The 21,702-nt window shown below is 43.7% G+C and overlaps 1 protein-coding gene and 2 long non-coding RNA genes across 5 annotated transcripts in view; all 3 read right to left on the bottom strand.

The window, feature by feature from the left end:
• LOC114453318 (NLR family CARD domain-containing protein 3-like) overlaps nt 1–21,702 on the bottom strand; it is a 444,189-nt gene that overhangs the window by 412,310 nt on the left and 10,177 nt on the right. The window lies entirely within an intron of this gene.
• LOC114453336 (uncharacterized) lies at nt 933–21,220 on the bottom strand. Its single transcript, XR_003672441.1, has 3 exons — nt 20,801–21,220; nt 1,728–1,732; nt 933–942 (listed from the first exon to the last, which is right to left on the bottom strand). It is a non-coding gene; the product is annotated as an uncharacterized LOC114453336 (long non-coding RNA).
• Nucleotides 15,941–19,072, bottom strand: LOC114453335 (uncharacterized). The gene is made up of 2 exons (XR_003672440.1): nt 19,023–19,072; nt 15,941–16,470 (listed from the first exon to the last, which is right to left on the bottom strand). It is a non-coding gene; the product is annotated as an uncharacterized LOC114453335 (long non-coding RNA).

The following is a 21,702-nucleotide window of genomic DNA, read 5'->3' as shown; positions in this document are numbered from 1 at the left end:
TATTCACCGTCACACACATGAACACAAGCTCACACTGAGCCGAGCGGTCAGAGTCAGACATCTGCTGTGAACAAGATCTTTGTTGTAGAAGAAGTGATGTTTATGTTTCCTCCAGCAGAGAACAGACACGTTAGAGTACTTCAACAGTGGAACTGTAATCCGATTACCACCTCTTTAGACTGTAACTGTAGTGGGATAGTTACTCAGATTTTGTATTCTGATTACATAACTGTGGTACATGTAGTCTGTTACTCCCCATCACTGCTCATGACACATGGGGGCAGCACGACCATCTGCTCCACTAAGAGCTTTCTACCATCAATCATCTCATTTTTGAATTTTTGAAAAATGTTGCATTTTTTAAAAAATGTATTATGAATAATCCATCAATCTGCAGCAGATATTTCACTGGATTATTGTTACAGAATTGTTTCAATTTTCTCTGTCTTCGTCAGTTTGAAGATGTGACTGAGCAAACCACGGGCGAAAGAAGCTTCATGTCTTACAAAGGTTTATTGGAAACACATGAAGAATTAGACAGTTTAACACTGCACATGCATAATGTGGTCCAGTCTGTTCATCCAGTGGCAGCAGCCTCTGTTCCACCTGGTTCTAAATCTGACTGTATTACAAAAGGTTTCCCCAAAGAACAGACCAGTGCTAATCATTAACATAACAAATCTCAACTCTTCATGTTTCAAACATCTGCTCAAATCAAGGCTGAACAAAGCACTGACACTATTAACCCTAAAGTTATACATTCACAAAATATAACAAAATGATCTATATAATCATTGACAATTGAAATATGTATAGTAGGTAAAAAACCCAGCATTAGCTTTTTTGGGAAAATTCCCCCACAACCCCCTTCTACGGGCGATCACGGTGTTCCACTTGCAGTGAACAGAAAACAATGATTAAAGGAATAACTGAACAGATGCACTTTATCAGCATGAGAGTAAAGAGAAGGAAAATGGGGAAACCGACGGTGGTGACACAAGCCCTTCAGCTTACACGTCACATCACGGGATCCCTGAGGCTCCTTCAAAAGTTCTCTTCCTCTTGGGTTCTCAGGAGCAGCGTTCAGCGTACACACCAGGAGATTCTCCGCTAACAGTCATGGTTTTTACATGCGGGTCAGATCCCTGGTCCTCAGCCAGTTAGGAGAAGCAGAATGTCTTCAGATTCAGATCCTCCTTCCCAGAACATGAAGTCATCATGGTCCTGAGGAGTGAAAGGCAACAGCAAGAATGATGAGGGATTGAAATGCATCAGGCAGCACAGACATAAATCATACAAACTACCTGTCTTATGGTCAGCCAGCAGTCCCAGTGTCCACATCTGGTCTGATCCCTGGTCCTCAGCCACAGCATGCAGTCATTATGAGAAGGGAGGCCGTCAGGCCCGAACATCTGAGCAGCTGTCCTGGAGGTCATCGTGGACCTGAGGACAGAAAAAACAGCAGCCAGCAAAGATCCCACAATAATCACATAAACAGCCACAAGGACTCCTTTAAGGGCCTGTATCAAAGAAAGCTGTTAACACATCTGAAGAAGTCGATAAAAGGTCTTTGTTAGAGTTCATACAGGAGGTAACACCTGCTTCCTCACTGGCTACAGCTTCTGTGGAGGAAACTTGTGTTAATCACATACATCAGATCAGGTTTAATTTCTGGACTGGCCTCCTTCTAGTCCTGGAGACTCATCTGGATGATGAACAGCTGATACCAACACTTGTTTCAGTCCACAGATCAGGTCCCTCTGAAAAAGGCAGCATGATGACCAGCTGCAGGCGACTCATGAGCAGCTCAGGCTGTTCAGGATTCTGTGAACTGTACTTTGACATAATAACACACAGTCTGAGGCTGTTGGGGTCAAAGGTTAATTCATTTTTACTTGTTTTTCAGTGTTCCATTTACTCTCCCAGACTCTGAAGGTGATACAAGGCTTTGAACCACATTCCATCAGCACCCTGTTTTCCAGACCCACCTTTTATTTTCAATAACCACTCGTTTGTATTTTCAGCAAATTCATTTTGCTTTGACCCATGCTTCATGACCAAACCCAAAACAGATTCAGAGACCTGATTTCATCACATTCAATGAACCCATGCAGTAAACCTTGCGCTTTAAACCACATTTTCAGACACCAGTTAGCGTATTAAGGAACTCGCCATTAATCAGTTTCCCTTTGAACCATATGTCATGCTTCCTTTGCTCCTCTTGTAGCAACAACCCAATACAGAACCATGAAAGACCTGATTTCATGACACACTTCAATGAACCCATCACACCTGGTTTGTACCTTTGTTTACCATCTTGCATTACATTTCCTCACCACCCTTTTGATTTCATCAGTTTTTGTTTTAAACCACCAGCACCATCAGCACCCTGTTTTTCAGACCAATAACCACTCGTTTGTATTTTCAGCAAATTCATTTTGCTTTGACCCATACTTCCTGACCAAACCCAAAAAACATTCACGCAAAGACCTGATTTCATCACATTCAATGAACCCATCACCGTGTTTGTACCTTTGAACATTTCCCATCATGCTTTAGTTTCTTACCCTTTGTGTTTTCATCACTTTGAACCATGTTTCACACTGTGTAACACAATGTAACACTTTTCATTTTCAATAACCTCAGTTCTGTCAAGAAATCCAACATTAATCATTTTTGTTTTAAACATGATTTCATTGCACAAATCAACAAACCCATCCAGACCTTAGAACCTCTGAACATCAGACATGTAGACGTTTTCTTGAATTACCTGGTTATTTCATTTTCAACAAGCACCTTTGCAAAGTTTCATGTTTATCCATTTGTGTGTCAGTTACTCACCGTCAGATGGCCAGCAGCAGGCACTCACACTGGTTATAGCAGCTTCGTACAGACCCTCTTCCATGACAGTCACAGGCTGCAATGAATCCTTTCAAACAGTAATCAATGCAATTAAATTAATTCATATATAGTGAGTATGAAGAAAGGTGATGACAAGGGTTGAGGGAACTGCTCAGTGGATGGTGGTTTGAATTATGCCATGTGTGCATACAAACCTTGATGGCCATCTGAAGCTGGCAGCTCTACTCATCCCTACACAGGATGAAGATCACTGACATCAATGACAAGAAGCTGCTCCTTCCTCATGCTTCCCCTGGGTCTTGGCAACTCCAACATCTGGTTCTTCTGTGTCTCTACCTAAAAGCTCACATTCTGACATTTTTCCTGTCTTTACTCAACTCACAGGCCAAAGTGGCTCCATATGTACATTAACATTACACAGTACAACATATTGTTAACTTTAGAGTCTTTTGTAAATCTGCTTTAATATAAGATTTGTTTAACTGTACATCTGCAATAACACCAACATGAAACTGCATTTGATGATGTAATGGGAAAGGCGACAAGAGTTACAAATGACGACTCATCCTGCCGGGTCCAAACGTCCCACACACACCGTGGAGCTCCGGCGTCTCATCACCCCCCCTCACCTGTGGTGGAGAGAAAAGCCTGTTAAGATGTGAAGCTGGTGGAAACCAAAGCTTCTTCCTGCTAGTTAAACATACGTCAGTGCTTCTTACTTTGTGCAGCAGAGACGCTGCCAGCTCCACTTTGAAAGACACCAACGTGACAACTGTATCTGCATCTGATGGTTTAATGGGAAAGGGGACAATAAGAGTTACAAATGAAGAGGCACATGAACACAGACAACACCTAAACATCAAGCTTTGTGTGTCTGTTACTCACCACCTGTTGACCAGCAGCCGTCACTCACTGGTCATAGCGTCCACTCACCCTCCCATGGTGGTCAACAGCCTGCAATGAATCCTCACACACTACAGGGATCAATGCATGTTATAAAGCTATAATGTGTGCATACAAACCTTGATGGTCATCTGAAGCTACTCACCCCTCCACAGGATCACAGCCACTGTCCGACAGCAAGAAGCTGCTCCTACTTCCTACTGCTATCATCAGCCATTTTGTTTATGTTCAAATTTAGTTTAGACTAAAAGACCTTTAAGGATATCAAATCATAATCTATCAAGTCAGCAGTCCTTTTACAGGTCTGTGACACTGGGGAGCTAAAGTTTTCATTTTAAGGTCCCAGAATGATCAAAACAGGGTAAGAAAGTTAATTTAAACATTTAAAACAAGGAGTGACGATAAGACAGACATACACAGAGACAACAGAGACATACATGAACATGCAATGACAGCAAAGCAGTGAGGACATCGTATAACATGTTGCAGAATTAAAAACATTCCTGGTGTAGATACAGTTACTTCAACATGTCCTAATGTTTTCTACAGTCACTCTTACATTAAAACCTCCTGATCACACTCATGCATTCTACAAACAGGTGCAGCAACATTTCATACATGTTACATTTAAATGTACAGACATTTGCTGATGTTACAGATCATTGAACTCTTACAACAGATCTAACAGTTTGTCCTGTTCAAGTCATTCTGTCGATGAGCTGAAGGATGGAGGCTTCAGGCTGCTTCTGGATCCAGCTGATCTGTGCCAGCCTTCTTGTAGGAGCCTTCTTCATGCCTTCACTGCCACTCAAAATGGTTGAGAAATGTTCAAAATGAAATATCGCATCAAATTGATTCCATCGATCCATCTTCCAACCGCTGATCCGGGGCCGGGTCACGGGGGCAGCGGTCTAAGCAGGGACACCCAGACTTCCCCCTCGCCGGCGTTCCCAGGCCAGCGGAGCGACAGTCTCCATCAAATTCGTGAAGTCAAATTCGTCGTGTGAAATTCAAATTTGTCAAAGTTGAAAATTCTTTCACATTGGTCAGGTGCACAGTCACTGGGCTAATGACACGTTGGGCAGAGTAACAGACATGTGGCCGACACGGCAGCCCTGTAAAAAGCAGCACAATGAAAACGGTCTTACCTTCTGTAGACTTCCCTAGGAGGAACACATGAAAACCAGCACTGAAAGCTGTGTGTGGCAATGTATGAGTTAATGTGGATGTGTGTGCAAAAAAGGGGGGGGGGGGTCTTGTGGAGCTATCAATGAGAACCAGTTTGGGTAGTTTAGTTCTCATGTGCCAGAAATTCAAACTACACAACATGGTGCTTTCAAAGATAACTTTACAAGGTGTGAGTGTGTGAGAGCAGCAAAGCAAGAAAAGACAGTGGGAAACAGGCTCAGAGGCCACGACAGGCTGAGGAGGACAGAGACCAGAGGCCCACTTCACTGAGAAGGTTCAGGAAACTGCATTTACAGGTGGACTCTGGCAAGACCAGAGAAGCGGGGTGAGGAGACTCAGCAGTTATTCAACTACCACTCAGGTAGGTCCATCACTTCAGGCTCAACATACTCAGGTTCCACTACACCTGCTCTGTGAAGTGGGCCCATAACACATCAACATAGCAACACATCAAAGACCAACATTTGATTAAAGGCCTTTAAGACCTAAAAGATCTTAAAGACCTTTTGCAGATTGAAATGAACATTTCTTTGCGCAAGACTAAAACCCTACCATAACGGGAGAGGGTGAGGAAGAGAGAGGACAGAGCGAGTGGCACACGGGCCAAAGAGCACAGATAAGACAAGGTACTTACAGTTTGAAGATCAACGCACACCTACACTGAACCTATTCGACGCAACCGCTGGTGACCACGCTGGACTTGATGAAGGCAGGGCTCCTCTTCAGGTCACAGAAATGAACTTTAACTTGGTCGACGTAAAGGATTAACTATTTAATATTTAAACTACTACCAACCTAACTGAAACATTAATGGACACATCATGGATGACTTCATTCACATTTTAAAACGTCAACACTGTAAATTAGAGAGAGTCAGAGGAAAGTTGTTGGAAATGAAAGGTTTGGCTCAGCGGCCAGGAAAAACCCAAGAGTCAAATAGAAAACATTACCATCTTACCGTTTGTTGATGTGTTTGCTTGTAGATCAGACTAAAAAAACAACATAAAAACAAGCTTTAATACCTACACCTATTAAACACTCATCAACCAGATGATTAAATGAACCTTCAACCTTTCAATGCAGAGCAATACTTAACGTGTGTGAAAAGCCATTATAAGGTCAAGAACATTTCATATGACTTGTTGGATTTAGATCAACCTTTTTAAAACTAAGCAAATCTCCTAAATATTAATCACATCATTGGAGTGGTTCATAAAATGTTCTTTCTTCTAACCAGAGCAGCTGCAGGAGTCTCATCTGACATTAGCATTAAGCTAACCTGCTGCTAAAGGGGGCTGTTTCATAAACACATGTTAGTCTCTGTAACATAATCCCAAGTCTGACTTGTCTCAGAATTATAACTTATGACCTGATTCAACCTGTTATGAAAATAAAATACATATTTCTGAGGCTTTCCTCCCAACATCCTCCATCAGCAGTAATCCATGAACAGAAACATTCATTAGCATTAGCTGCTAACAAAGGTTGCATTTAGGGCTTCACTGACCGTTATGTGAGAGCCTCTGCTTCCCTCTGGAGTTTGGACCGACTCATCCTGCCGGGTCCAAACGTCCCACACACACCGTGGAGCTCCGGCGTCTCATCGCCCCCCCTCACCTGTGGTGGAGAGAAAAGCCTGTTAAGATGTGAAGCTGGTGGAAACCAAAGCTTCTTCCTGCTAGTTCAACATACGTCAGTGCTTCTTACTTTGTGCAGCAGAGACGCTGCCAGCTCCACTTTGGAAGACACCAACGTGACAACTGTCGCACAACTGAAGCTCCGGCACCATCAGAGCACAGCTCCTGTGAAAGAGCAGCACAGTTTAACTCCACAACATTCAAAGCTTTGTACATTTTAGATCCTCAATTATTAGTGACACGATGGATAATGCATGAGGAGAACCAAGCAGTGAAGCTCCCTTTAAAACACCTTCAAAGTCAGAACATGACCATGTCAGAGACTTCTATAGGAAAACACACACAGTGCTCTGAAGGAGCCAGTTTGGTCCAATATGAACCCATCAGTGGTTTTACATCATCACAATAAAGGTTTCACAAATAAAAAAACTGTTGTGCATTTGTTTACCCCTGCAGCACAATCTATGATTGGACCTGGTCTAGATGAGGGAGTGCATCAACAGGACATGACGCCAAATAAGAATATAGTATTATAAATATGTATGTATTATATATAACCACAAAACTTCATTAACCACAGTGTAGATGCTCAGCTGTTTTAATGCTCAATCTAATTTAATTAAAAGAATTTACATTATAACAGTACAAGAGTCAGAAACATGGCACCATGTGGCACACTAGCCTAACAAGCTAACACACCTGACAACAATTAAGCAATTCCGACTAGCATTAGCTGCTAACGTTGCTCGCAATCAAAGTATTAACTGACCTGAGAGAGCTTCTCTTTAAAGTTTGGACCGGGTCATGAGGCTCACAGAAACCTCAGCTGGTTAATTTATGTTAGCTTTAAGTTTAAAAACTTAATTAACACACCGCTATGGTACAAACGTCAGAACCAGGCCACCATGCACAGCACTGGTTCAAACTGGCCTAACAAGCTAACACACCTGACCACAATTAAGCAGCGTCGATTAGCGTTAGCGGCTAACGTAGCTCGCAATCAAGCCATCACTGACCTTAAAGCAGAGTTTCAGCTTCTGTTTGGAGTTTGGACCGAATCATTCCCTGAGTCCAAACGTCCCACGAACCCTGTAGAGCTCCCGCGGTTCATGTCCTCACCTGTCTGCACGGACTGAAGGCCGCAGCTCCTGTGAGGGAGGTGGAGCAGCGGATGCTAATGACTAATTAGAATCAGAGCGGCACAGACGCGGCGACGTGATGACGTCATCCAAGCAATACGCACAACTTCCGGGACTTAAAAGACAACGGAGATCAAATAAATAATAAAAAGATTCATAAATCATTGGTTATTGATCCACGATCAGGTGAAACGGGAAGAGAACAAATAAAGAAACATTTCACTGATATTACTGCTGTTGTTATTTTACTACATTAAATATGATCAAAGAATGTGTTCATGTGTGTTTTAACCGTTTTTTCCTTTTCGTTGCTTCATTCAGAACAAACCCTTGAACACTGCTGCACTGACTGTTTATACACTTCTTGTTTTGAGGTGTTCTAAGTTCATGTTTCACCTTTTTGGTTCTCTCTGCATTTTGTAACAGGCTGAATACATTTAGAGCATGGATTAACTAAAATAGCAAACATATAATATTAGATAAACGCTGGTTTAAAAGTAACATAAATATGATGTTTGTATATAAACACATGATCAGGTCAGGCTGATGTAGCAGCAGCGCCCCCTGCTGTTGGAATAAAAAGCTTCATTCAGGGCTTTGCATGTTCTCCGACCACCTTTATTGCTGCGTTTCCTTTACTTGTGCTAGTGTCCCCAAAAAGGAGGAGCAGCCTCCACCCTGGTCCCACACCGCGCCTGGTTTGTTCCTGAGCAGGTCCTCAGCCTCCTCAGGCTCTGCACCTGGTAGAGCGCCTTCAGCTGGATGTCACTCAGACTGGTTCCGGCCTGCAGGGAAGAAAACTCAAACAAAACAACACCGCTCAACTTTTCCACCACATAAATAGAGTAAACTGACAGAGGAAGAACGGCAGCCTGGTCTGAGGGGATGGATCTCAGTAAGAGAGAAGGGATCAGGGTTTTTGTTCATCATCCTCAAAGAGTTAAACTCACTCACCTGCTGTCTGTGTAGAAGTATGAGAGATAATTTACTGTTTCTCTCCCCCTTCTTCTCCTTCATCCCTCCTTCACTCCTCTTCCTCCTTGCTCCACACACAGTGCTGACTCAGCAGTGTGATGTCCTCTCTGTCACAGTGATGGTGGCAGATGAAGCGATGAAGAGTAAAAAGCTGAAGAACACATTGCTTCAAAGATACTGTGTTTGTTTCTAGCAGAGGATGGTTCCGATCCATCGACCTCTGGGTTATGGGCCCAGCAGGCTCTGCTGAGAAACACCCCAGATGGGACTCGAACCCACAATCCCTGGCTTAGGAGGCCAACACTGGGGCTGGACATGGACATGAGGGTGTTAATGCTGAGTCCTTGTGCAGCTTCAGACAGTGTGTCTCAGTAAGTATCACTCACACCATCCAACATGTTCTCATACTTTTGGGGTGAGGGGGGTTGAGGTTTGGTCCAGACAGTCCCACTGATCTGACCTACAGCTGCACCGTCACCACACGCAGGAACAGCAGCAGAGCTCTGATTAAATCTGGTCTGTTAGAGACAACTGTTAGAAACTCAGTCTGGACAGACATTATTAACCCTTTAACCTCTGTGTGTTTCTGTGTTTCAGCCTCCATCAGTGGTTCAGACTCTGAAACAACAATCAGCTGCTCTGCTTCAGACATTTCTCTGTACGACCTCATCTGGAGATTCAACCACAGTCAGACCATCCTGACCAAGACCAGGACTGAGACCAAGCACACGGTCTCAGAGGAGTGGAGGCAGCATGTGAAGAGTGTGTCAGAGTCAGGCAGCCTCACCCTGCAGCACTTATCCTCCAATCAGGAGGGACTATACACCTGTGAGCTCACTGATGAAGAGGAGACCATCACCACAAACACCTTTGTGAGGACAGAGAGGAATACAGGTAGAACAAATGACATGACATCAAATGCACCATGAGGCGTTCAGGGACACACTAACAGACTGACTGGGGTTATTATGGTTGCAGCCATCTGTGTATCAGCGGTCATCTGCCTGGTGTTGAGATGGAGGCTCAAAAAGGTAACAGCTGTTTTCAACAGATATTTGTTCCACACACAGAACTGCAGGTCATGACGTCACATGACTTCCTGTCCACAGAGAGTCCGGCTGTGACTGTTATTAAATGCAGGTGTGTCAGTTTGTGATGTGAGTCTTCAGACTCTGCAGCTCCATCAGCTGGTTGCTCCTGCTCCACCTTGATGCTCCACTCTGATTCAATCAGGAGGAGTTTCTGGAACAAAGTTCTTTTTTCATGTTTCCCTGTTCAGTTTAAAAGGCGTCCAGCAGTGGGCGCTGTTCCTCAGTCTACAAAGGCACAGCAGACCGTGGACACGCTGCAGAGTTGGTGAGATAGGACTGCTCTGTCTCTCTATGTCCTCTCAGTTTGGTTTGGACACTCACACAGGAAGGTTGTCTGCCCCCTGCTGGTCAGAGCCTGCAGTGCTGACCTTCACATGAACTGTTGCAGAAGCATGAACAGGACGACGTGATGTCAGAGGAAGTAAAACAACTCTCAGCTCTGCAGCGCCGCCCTGTGGAACCTGTGTGCTGTGATTTTTTTCCAGGTTTTATTCATTGACAGTAAAAACTATGGACAGAGCTTCCGTGACGTCACCCGTTTGTCTCTGAAGAGCCGTTTTGAGGCTCGTGGGAGGTTCCGAGACATGATGACCGCCGCCATGTTGGCAGCGTCACGTCCGCCAAAACTCCAAATATGGACAAAGAGGGGGAGCACGAGCGGGGTTTAGGGGGGCGGGCGATTGTGGAAGCAGGAAACAGCGTCTTCTGTCATTGACCTGCTGCTGTTGTCATTGTTCAGTTTTACTGCTGCTCTCTTTATGTCTTGCTGTAATTACTGTACATTGTGTAATTGTGATATTCTCTCCACAGCTCTGTGATCTTATGACCAAAATTTATATATTGTCAATAAACAGAGCTTTACCGTCCTTGAACAGGTCTTACATATGATTGGTGTTCAGACTGAAGTAGAGCAGGTGTCTGGTGATGTGAGGTAGCTGAATATCTGCAGGGAGCAGACTGCTCTGTAAACACCAGAGGAAATGCACTGAAGACTCATAATAAAGATTCAGTGCTAACTGGCTGTGTAGCATCGCTGCCCTTGTTGGTTTTAGCAAATCTAACCTGCAGTAATTGCCATGTTTGATGATGTTATGTATTTATTCTCGCTGTAACTCAGCACTGACGCTTATTACTTCTCTGGTGCACAGAGCAGGAAGAGAGTGACAGCCAGCCGATCCTTACAGGGTCCACCAGGAGGCCTGCATGATGTGTTTAGCGTCTCATCGCTTCCACAAATTATTAATATTCTCCCTTTTGATGCGACGCTGTCTACAACTTTGCCTGGTGTCAGTGTTTTGCAGCCGGTCACGTCAATACGATAGATAGCGGGTGTTGAGTTTAACTGACCACACGTCCGATGTTCCCTGAAGGCACCATGGCCGAGCTAAGGCCTCAGCATCATTGTCATGCTGTCACTCAGCAGTCCACACCCATGTCCCAAAACCTCAAAGGTGAAAAAAGGAGAGGCGAAAGTGAAAAAAGATTTGAACCTGAAGAAACAAGATGTGAAACTGTAAAAAATTAAGATCTGAATATATATACCCACAAAGACAAAGCATGAAGACGTGTGTCTGTCCAACAAGCCTTCATGTGACTTTACACACTTAGACTGGAGGCTCACTGCTACACAACACAAACAACCAGCCCACAACAACAACAACACAACAGAGGAGGTGTGGAAGGAGCATCCAGCTGGAAGAGGAGGACAGCCTGGAGACAGTTTGTCCACATTCAGACCATGATGGGAGCAGCTGATGTGAGTCTCTGCTCCGTTTGCAGCCCCACAGTCAGAGCACAGCAGTGGACACAAAGAGACACACAACAACACAAACATGCTGCAGCGCTGCAACGTGTGTGGACGTGAACACAGCTGATGATTCTACAGTTCAGACTCTGTCAGTGTTTCTGCAGCATCCGGTCCAAAGACGTCAGCCAGAACTGATGGTTTACAGACTTTTAATGATTCCTCACAGGACATGAACCAAAGTCAGAGCTGAGCACAAAGTCAACAACTAAACCATGTGTCACATTAAACATCAGCCACATTCATCAACACCAAGGAAGGATAACCTGTGAGGACTGAAACACTGCAAACGGATCCCTGTGAGGGTCTGAGCAGAACCAGCTGACCTGAGTTCTATGACCTGAGTCATACTGAACTGAGACATTTGACAGACCAAAGTGGAAGGGGATCCACCAACTGAAATGATTAAGTGTTTAGGATTATTGAGTTATTGAGGTGTGAATAGGTAAATGTATGTGACAGGGTTAATGTTAATCACTTGCTGATCAGCCAGATTTCTGACCCTCAAAGACCTGTTATTGTGCGTTTAAATAGTCCAGCTACACTCTGCTCATCATTCTAAATCAGTAGCACCTGTTTGAGCTCGTTAGCCGTCATAAAGACACCTGTGCACCCCACAATCAGCCAAAGTCGTAGCAACATGGGCAAAACCAAAGAGCCGTCAAAAGACACCAGGGACAAAATTGTAGACCTTCACAAAGCTGGAAAGAGCTACGGGGCGATTGCCAAGCAGCTTGGTGAAAAAAGAACAAGTGTTGGAGCCATCATCAGAAAATGGAAGAAGCTAAACATGACGGTCAAAGTCCCTCGGACTGGGGCCCCCTGGAAGATCTCTCCTCATGGGGTCTCGATGATGCTAAGAATGGTGAAGAATCCAAGAAGCCAAGAACTACGAGGGAGGAGCTGGTCAATGCCGTGAAGAGTATACTGTACTTACCTTGTTGCCTAAGTAAGAGTTAAAGGTGAAAAGATCCCACAGAACTAACCTGAACACTTAACTCTTTTCTTTAGGGAGCAGGTAACTCCAAGAAAAACGGAACAAACAGAGATAACTAGCTGAGAATTAAAGTAACTGTTTCTACCATTAGCTCTACAGAATATTAAAGACCGGTCTGAGATAAACAGACAAAACCAGAACAAACCAGCATTTAAATAAGAAGGACCAAACCAACAGGACATTTGATACTGTTTGTTTATTTCACACTGTAATACTGTACTGTAGATATTCATTGATATTTATTGATACACTTATTGATTTTTTTTATTACTCTATTAACCTGCTTAATATTTGTTGTTAAGTAAACTGCCGGCTTATCTACAGCTAATCACTTCTTTCCAGTGACACAAGTGTTACATGAGCACAAAGTCAACAACTAAACCATGTGTCACATTAAACATCAGCCACATTCATCAACACCTTACTCAGAGTGCAGCTCAACACAACACCTCCTCTACACTGTGACACACAACACACCTTGATGGCCCCTTGGACTGAGGCTTTACTCCGGGTCTGGTTCTTTTTAACCCTTTATGCCATCAGTTCTATCAAAATAAAGGTCCGGCTCAGCAGGAAATATCAAAATAAAAGCTTTAAATGCCTGTAATCATGTACATATTACTTTGGGGTCATTTACAGTTTCTGTCAGAAATGTTGATAAATTGTTCATTTTCAGGATTTATTGAACTGATCACAGATGTTAGCTTCATGATCAATCAATAGATAGATAGAACCAGCAGCTGATCAAATGAGTCCAAACCCAAAGAGACCCTGAGAGAACCACCATGACAGACTGACAGAGTTCAAGATGGAAGCAGGATCAGAGCAGAAGACACCTGAAGACCTCCTTCAAGTTCTGAACGTCTCTTCAACGTGGACGGACTCTGCAGCTGCTCTTCAGGGAGGAACATCCACCTTTAAGTGAAGCAGTTCAGGGAAGACGAGCTGTCAGACTGACGGAGCAGAGAGAGCTCCACCTTTACTGAGACACAGTCTGACTGCTGCCAGAGACCATCTGAGGAGGAGGAGGAGGAGGAGGATGATGATGATGATGATGATGATGATCTCCCTGTGTGGATCATCAGGACACACTCCGTCTTCTTCATTCCCTCCACCTGCAGAGAGAATGAGTGTGGAGGTGAGTGAGTGTGGACAGAGACTCCCTCCATCAGCAGCATCATCCAGTATAAAGAGCAGCAGGACTTCAGTCCTGTTCAGAGCAGCAGGACCTCAGTCCTGTTCAGAGCAGCAGTGCAGCAGCTGCTTCCTTCCAGCTCTCATGTTAACGTGTTGGAGTGAACACACTGAGCTCTGAGCTCACAGAGCTGCAGACTTTTAGCATCAAGTCTGTGTCCTCTGCAGGTTTCACTCTCAGTGGAGACAGACTGCTGAGTCATCAACACAGACTTTACTGAGGACGTCCTGCTGTCCCATTTAAAGACAGAGTCTCTGTGTGCTGATGGACGTCTCGTCTGTCTCTGACAGAGAGACATGGAGGTCACCATTCTCACAGCATCACTGAGGAAAGCAGCCAATCAGAAGGCAGCAGCTTCACAGGAAACACTGGATCTGTGATACTGACTGTGTTTAGGACAAAACAGCTGAAAGCAGCACAGACTGACTCCACCCCTCTACTGACCTCACAGTCTGCAGGCTGCAGTCTGGACTCTGCTGAAGATCCAGCAGCTGCTTCACTCCTGAATCCTGCAGATTGTTTCTTCTCAGCTCCAGCTCTGTCAGATGGGAGGGGTTGGACTTCAGAGCTGAGGCCAGAGAAGCACAGCTGATCTCTGACAGACTGCAGTTCATCAATCTGAATAAAGAATAACAGATGAAATGATTGATAATCAATCAGATGAGTTTCAATGATCAGATGAACATTATTGTGTCCAAACAGCCTTTAAGGTTAACTGACTTTAACAGCTATCAGAGGACATTTTGCACAGAGCCCCATCAAAACAGCTGCTGTAGCCTACAATTCACTGCAGGTAAAGTGCATTATAAACTGCCTGGAACAGGTAGCCATCTTTGTCGGGTAATATCTGTGTTCACTGTCTTCCTCATAGCTCTTTCTCTCTCTCTCTCTCTCTCACGTCATGTTCATGAACTTTATCAAATGTCTCCAAAAGTAAAATACATTATACTACTGAAGAAAAACTGTAGATTCAACCACACAAGGCATCAAATAAAATATGTTTAATATTTGATCCTATTTTTTATATAAGTGGATTGCACTTTTTTATTAATGGTATTAAAAATGTTACCGTCGCTACCTGTGTGCCCCGCCGGTATACCTTAATACCTTAATACCGCCCAACCCAACTGGACAGGAAGTAAAGTTCAGCTCTCTTTCCTGTCATGTGTGCAGCCTTTGGAGGCCTCAGCTCCAGGGCACAGAAACTATCTCTGACATGTAAACCAGAGGAAGTGAGTGAGCACAATAACAAAAGACATTCACTGACTGGAAGGAGCAGAAACGACTGGTTACATGATCCTTGTAGAACAACACATAATCTGAACTGTATGTACACTAACATGTACGACACACTCATTCATATGCAGCATAAGAAGATTCATATTACTGTATTACAATATGGACCAAAGCTTCATGGATGGAAGCTCTGTGAGTTTTACAACAGTATCAGACAGAGAACTGACCTCAGAGTCTGCAGTCTGCAATCTGGACTCTGCAGAAAACCACACAGCTGCTTCACTCCTGAATACTGCAGGTTGATGTTTCCACTCAGGTCCAGATGTTTCAGATGGGAGGGGTTGGACTTCAGAGCTGAGGCCAGAGAAGCACAGCTGATCTCTGACAGCCTGCAGCTGATCAATCTGAATAAAGAATAACAGATGAAATGATTGATAATCAATCAGATGAGTTTCAATGATCAGATGAACATCATTGTGTCCAAACAGCCTTTAAGGTTAACTGACTTTAACAGCTATCAGAGGACATTTTTTACAGTTTCTGTAACAAACAGACTGAATTTAGGAATTTAGGATGATTCTATTTATACGTCCACACAAACCCCTGTTGAACTTAGTAATATTTTACAAGTCGAACTGAGACGAATTGAAAATTGGATGAGGGACATAAAATGGTGATTAATGCAGGGAAAAGTAAATGTATGGTGTTGGGATCCAGGTCTCTGGTAAAGATCCACCTGTGTTGGGTCTGACTGGGGGGTGCTGTAATAGAACAGGTCACTGAGGTAAAGCTACTCGGTGTGACTGGTGACAGTTTGTTGAATTGGAATAGTCATATAAATCAAACATTATTGAGACTGGAGGTGTCAAGCACTGTAGAAAATGTATTCCAAATCCAGTGATGAGAACACCAGTATGTTATAAGAACACTGTTTTGAAGTCTACAGACCCCAGGAAGAAGAGCTACTGCTTTGGCAGCAGTTAATGGGGATCTTACTAAACTAGACTGGATTTAGGTCAAGAACAGAAACCAGTCTTAGCTCTGGCTAACAGGGGACTCTGTGTCTGAGTGCATGAAGCAGGATCATGTTGGACAGTAGGGTCGGGCGGTTTCAGCTAAATCTTCCTGAGTGCTTGCCTGGTCCCGTCTCCACTGTGCCTGCATAGAGAGGGGGGGTGTCTGCACAGAGCCCCATCAAAACAGCTGCTGTAGCCTACAATTCACTGCAGGTAAAGTGCATTATAAACTCTCTCTCTCTCTCGTATTAAAAATGATACCATCACTACCTGTGTGCCCCGCTGGTATACCTTAATGCAGGAGTGGCCAAACTTTTTTCGGGGAGGGCCAGATTCAATAATGTGAAACTCTCCAAGGGCCAACAGTCCCTGATGTCATTATTTTAAACAATAAAAACTGTGTATGCTGTTTTGTAATATGTTACATCTTACACAGCAAACAAAATAACATCTTAGCATTCAGATGAACAGATCAGAACATGTTATCTGAATTTACAGCATAAATTTAAAACATTCAGAAACTGTGTGGTTGTGATAACAGAGCAACAAGTTATTGACTCTACTGTGAAGGTGAGATCTGATCATATGTGGCAGGTCTGGTTTAGGAGCAGACATCAGTAAAATGTCAGGTAGACCAGGTGGGAGTCATTTAGTGCTGATCTCAAAGGGTCTGTAATTTAATGTTTACACAGGTTTGCGGTGCATGGCAACGAGGCGTAAAAACGTGATGACGTGCCTTACGACAGATGCGTACTGAATGACGGAGTCAGTTTGAGAGAAGTGCCGCGTCTCTGTCCAGCTGACAGTTTAACAACAGAGAACGTTAACAAGCAAAGGGACTGCTCTGCTGCTCCAGTAAAACATCACAGTTTATAACACTCCGCTCACACGACACAAACTAATTCATGGTTTACAAATGTTCGCATTTCTGGAGAGTTGCTTTTATCCAGCCGCCGGTAAAAAGGCCCGAGGTCAGGATGCAGCCTCCCCGTGCAGCAGGGAGCAATGAGCGTCCCCCTCCCTCTCCATCATGTTGCTTTAACTTCTGTAAGCCCCGAAGTACTCCGGCACATTCCCCAGAGAGGGACGCTCAATGCTGCACGGGGAGGCTGCTCTCTGGCCGGGCAGCACGCTCCCATGCGCCCCGTCCATGAATTCTAATAGGGCTACTATACAACAACTAATAATAACAATATTTCGTGCGCACGTTATACATAATTCGTGGCCACAATTTATTTCTTTTTGACCATGTCACAGAGGGGCTCCTAGTTTTGGAGAACTTCACTTGTACAGACGCTCTCTGATAGCAGGTTGTATGCAGAAGCATGTTTAGTCTCGTAGTGAATTGTGTCGAAGTGCTGAACCGGTGTTTTGCACCTTCGGAGCCCTCTGCGTAGCTGGAACCAACAACCAAGCCCTGCAGCACCGCGTGACGCACCATGATGCAGACAGAGAGAGACAATGTTCTGCTCGGAGAATCATGCAAACATTACACAATGAGTTAAAAACAAAAACAAGAATTGCCTGTTGATTTTGTATGATTTACTCTGTTTGGCTGGCGGGCCAAAAATAACACATATTAAGATAGAAGCCGCGGGCCGTAGAAAATCCGACCGCGGGGACGTAGTTTGGACACCCCTGCCTTAATACCTTAATATGGCCCAACCCTACTGGACAGGAAGTAAAGTTCAGCTCTCTTTCCTGTCATGTGTGCAGCCTTTGGAGGCCTCAGCTCCAGGGCACAGAAACTATCTCTGACATGTAAACCAGAGGAAGTGAGTGAGCACAATAACAAAAGACATTCACTGACTGGAAGGAGCAGAAACGACTGGTTACATGATCCTTGAAGAACAACACATAATCTGAACTGTATGTACACTAACATGTACGACACACTCATTCATATGCAGCATAAGAAGATTCATATTACTGTATTACAATATGGACCAAAGCTTTATGGATGGAAGCTCTGTGAGTTTTACAACAGTATCAGACAGAGAACTGACCTCAGAGTCTGCAGTCTGCAATCTGGACTCTGCAGAAAACCACACAGCTGCTTCACTCCTGAATCCTGCAGGTTGATGTTTCCACTCAGGTCCAGTTCTGTCAGATGGGAGGGGTTGGACTTCAGAGCTGAGGCCAGAGAAGCACAGCTGATCTCTGACAGCCTGCACCAACTCAATCTGAATAAAGAATAACAGATGAAATGATTGATAATCAATCAGATGAGTTTCAATGATCAGATGAACATTATTGTGTCCAAACAGCCTTTAAGGTTAACTGACTTTAACAGCTATCAGAGGACATTTTTTACAGTTTCTGTAACAAACAGACTGAATTTAGGAATTTAGGATGATTCTATTTATACGTCCACACAAACCCCTGTTGAACTTAGTAATATTTTACAAGTCGAACTGAGACGAATTGAAAATTGAAATTGAAAAGGAAGAAGAGCTACTGCTTTGGCAGCAGTTAATGGGGATCTTACTAAACTAGACTGGATTTAGGTCAAGAACAGAAACCAGTCTTAGCTCTGGCTAACAGGGGACTCTGTGTCTGAGTGCATGAAGCAGGATCATGTTGGACAGTAGGGTCGGGCGGTTTCAGCTAAATCTTCCTGAGTGCTTGCCTGGTCCCGTCTCCACTGTGCCTGCATAGAGAGGGGGGGTGTCTGCACAGAGCCCCATCAAAACAGCTGCTGTAGCCTACAATTCACTGCAGGTAAAGTGCATTATAAACTCTCTCTCTCTCTCTCGTATTAAAAATGATACCATCACTACCTGTGTGCCCCGCTGGTATACCTTAATGCAGGGGTGGCCAAACTTTTTTTGGGGAGGGCCAGATTCGATAATGTGAAACTCTCCGAGGGCCAACAGTCCCCGATGTCATTATTTTAAACAATAAAAACTGTGTATGCTGTTTTGTAATATGTTACATCTTACACAGCAAACAAAATAACATCTTAGCATTCAGATGAACAGATCAGAAAATGTTATCTGAATTTACAGCATAAATTTAAAACATTCAGAAACTGTGTGGTTGTGATAACAGAGCAACAAGTTATCGACTCTACTGTGAAGGTGAGATCTGATCATATGTGCAGGTCTGGTTTAGGAGCAGCAGACATCAGTAAAATGTCAGGTAGACCAGGTGGGAGTCATTTAGTGCTGATCTCAAAGGGTCTGTAATTTAATGTTTACACAGGTTTGCAGTGCATGTCAACGAGACGTAAAAACGTGATGACGTGCCTTACGACAGATGCGTACTGAATGACGGAGTCTTTTTGAGAGAAGTGTCGCGTCTCTGTACAGCTGACAGTTTAACAACAGAGAACGTTAACAAGCAAAGACGGACTGCTCTGCTGCTCCAGTAAAACATCACAGTTTATCACAGACAGTCTGCTCACACGACACAAACTAATTCATGGTTTACAAATGTTCGCATTTCTGGAGAGTTGCTTTTATCCAGCCGCCGGTAAAAAGGCCCGAGGTCAGGATGCAGCCTCCCCGTGCAGCAGGGAGCAATGAGCGTCCCTCTCTCTCTCCATCATGTTGCTTCAACTTCTCTAACAGCTCTAGCATCGCTCCCGGCAGCAGGGAGCGACACGATGCACAGGGAGAGGGACGCTCCGCTCCACTCCCCTGCGCTCCTGGAGCCCCCAGTACTCCGGCACGTTCCCCAGAGAGGGACGCTCATTGATCATGCACAGGCAGCCCGCTCCCATGCACCCAGTCCATGAATTCTAATAGGGCTACTATACAACAACTAATAATAACAATATTTCGTGCGCACGTTATACATAATTCGTGGCCACAATTTATTTCTTTTTTACAGAGGGGCTCCTAGTTTTGGAGAACTTCACTTGTACAGACGCTCTCTGATAGCAGGCTGTCTGCAGAAGCATGTTTAGTCTCGTAGTGAATTGTGTCGAAGTGCTGAACCGGTGTTTTGCACCTTCAGAGCCCTCTGCGTAGCTGGAACCAACAACCAAGCCCTGCAGCACCGCGTGACGCACCACGATACAGACAGAGTGATAATGTTCTGCTCAGAGAATCATGCAAACATTACACAATGAGTTAAAAACAAAAACAAGAATTGCCTGTTGATTTTGTATGATTTATGATTGTATGATATGTTTGGCTGGCGGGCCAAAAATAACACATTTTAAGATAGAAGCCGCGGGCCATAGAAAATCCGACCGTAGTTTGGACACCCCTGATCTAGGAGGACTGCTTTAGTCTACGGTAAATAGATCAATATATTTGACCGTCGGACTGGGAGCTTGTTTAAGTTATTCCGGACGTGCACTGTTTCGATACTCATTCTTGAGTTATCTCAGTTGGCACTGGAGAGGCCCTTTATACAGTGAAGGTGTCCCTCCCCAACTAAAACCCTTTATTATGAGGAACTCTCGTTATGGAAGCCTGTTTTTCCTTCATTTATTTTTTTCCTGTGTTTTAAGTTACAAGTTTTTGTCGCTATATCTGTTCATGTTCAAGTGTTAAGGTCACCTTGGGTGTATGAGAAGGAGGGGTTTATACTTAATGTTAAATGCCTCAGCAAGAATACAGAATCATAACACTTAACGTTAATGGGTTACAGAATTTTACTAAAAGAAGGAAGCTTATAGCAAAGATGAAAAGGGAACATCAACATATCATCTTTTGGCAGGAAACTCATTTGGTAAAAACAGAACATGAGAAATTAAAAAAAAATGGGTTTTAAAAATACGTTCTTTTCCTCCTACACAAGTGGACATGCGAGAGGAGTCGCGATACTTATTGCAAATCAAGTAAACTTCCAGCTTTCCAAGCAGCTTTGTCTTAGTGAGGGGATTACTGGACTCAAAAGAAGTAACATTACTTAATGTTTATAGACCTCCGGGACGAGACAGGACATTAATTAATAGAATATTTGATTTGATAGCCACAGAGGTTTCTGGTGTCTTGATTTGTGGGGGGGACTGGAAAGTACAGTTGCACCTTAGACTCTACAAATCCAACAAAGAAAATGAACTCGGAGTCATCGTATATTAAGAAAATGATTAAAGGTTTTAACATAATTGATGTATGGAGGGACATTCACCCACTCCTTAAACAATTTACCTTTTACTCCCACCCCAAATCAGTCTGTTCTAGAATCGACTATTTTTTCATGTTTGAAACAGACACAGAGTTCTAGACTGCAACATTGGTGTTAGAGATGTATCGGACCACTCAGGAGTATATCTGAAAATACATTTGGATGTCCCGCACAGGAATACAATTTGGAGACCAAGACCTCCTTGCTAAATGATAATCAATTTGAGGAATTCATTAAAAAGGAAACTAGGGACTACATAGAACCTAACAGTAGCACAGAGGTGTCACCAAGTATATTATGGGATGCTGCAAAAGCAGTATTGTGTGGTAAAATTATAATGTGGTCATCTCAAAAGAAAAAGAAAAACTTAAACGGCTGAATGACTTGACTAACAAATTAGATTTACTGGAGCGGAAACATATAGAGACTAATGACCCTGCCCTACTAGAACAAATATGTAAAATCAGAAATAAATAAGAAACTCAACGATCAAGAGAAATATAAACTGAAGCGTCTCAAACAAAGTTATTATGAAAATGGGCCCCGAGTGAAAAAAATATTAGCCTGGAGGCTAAGA

The sequence above is a fragment of the Parambassis ranga genome, chromosome 20 (assembly GCF_900634625.1).
Source record: "Parambassis ranga chromosome 20, fParRan2.1, whole genome shotgun sequence".
Taxonomy (NCBI): domain Eukaryota; kingdom Metazoa; phylum Chordata; class Actinopteri; family Ambassidae; genus Parambassis; species Parambassis ranga.
This window is presented reverse-complemented; position numbering and strand designations above follow the sequence as displayed.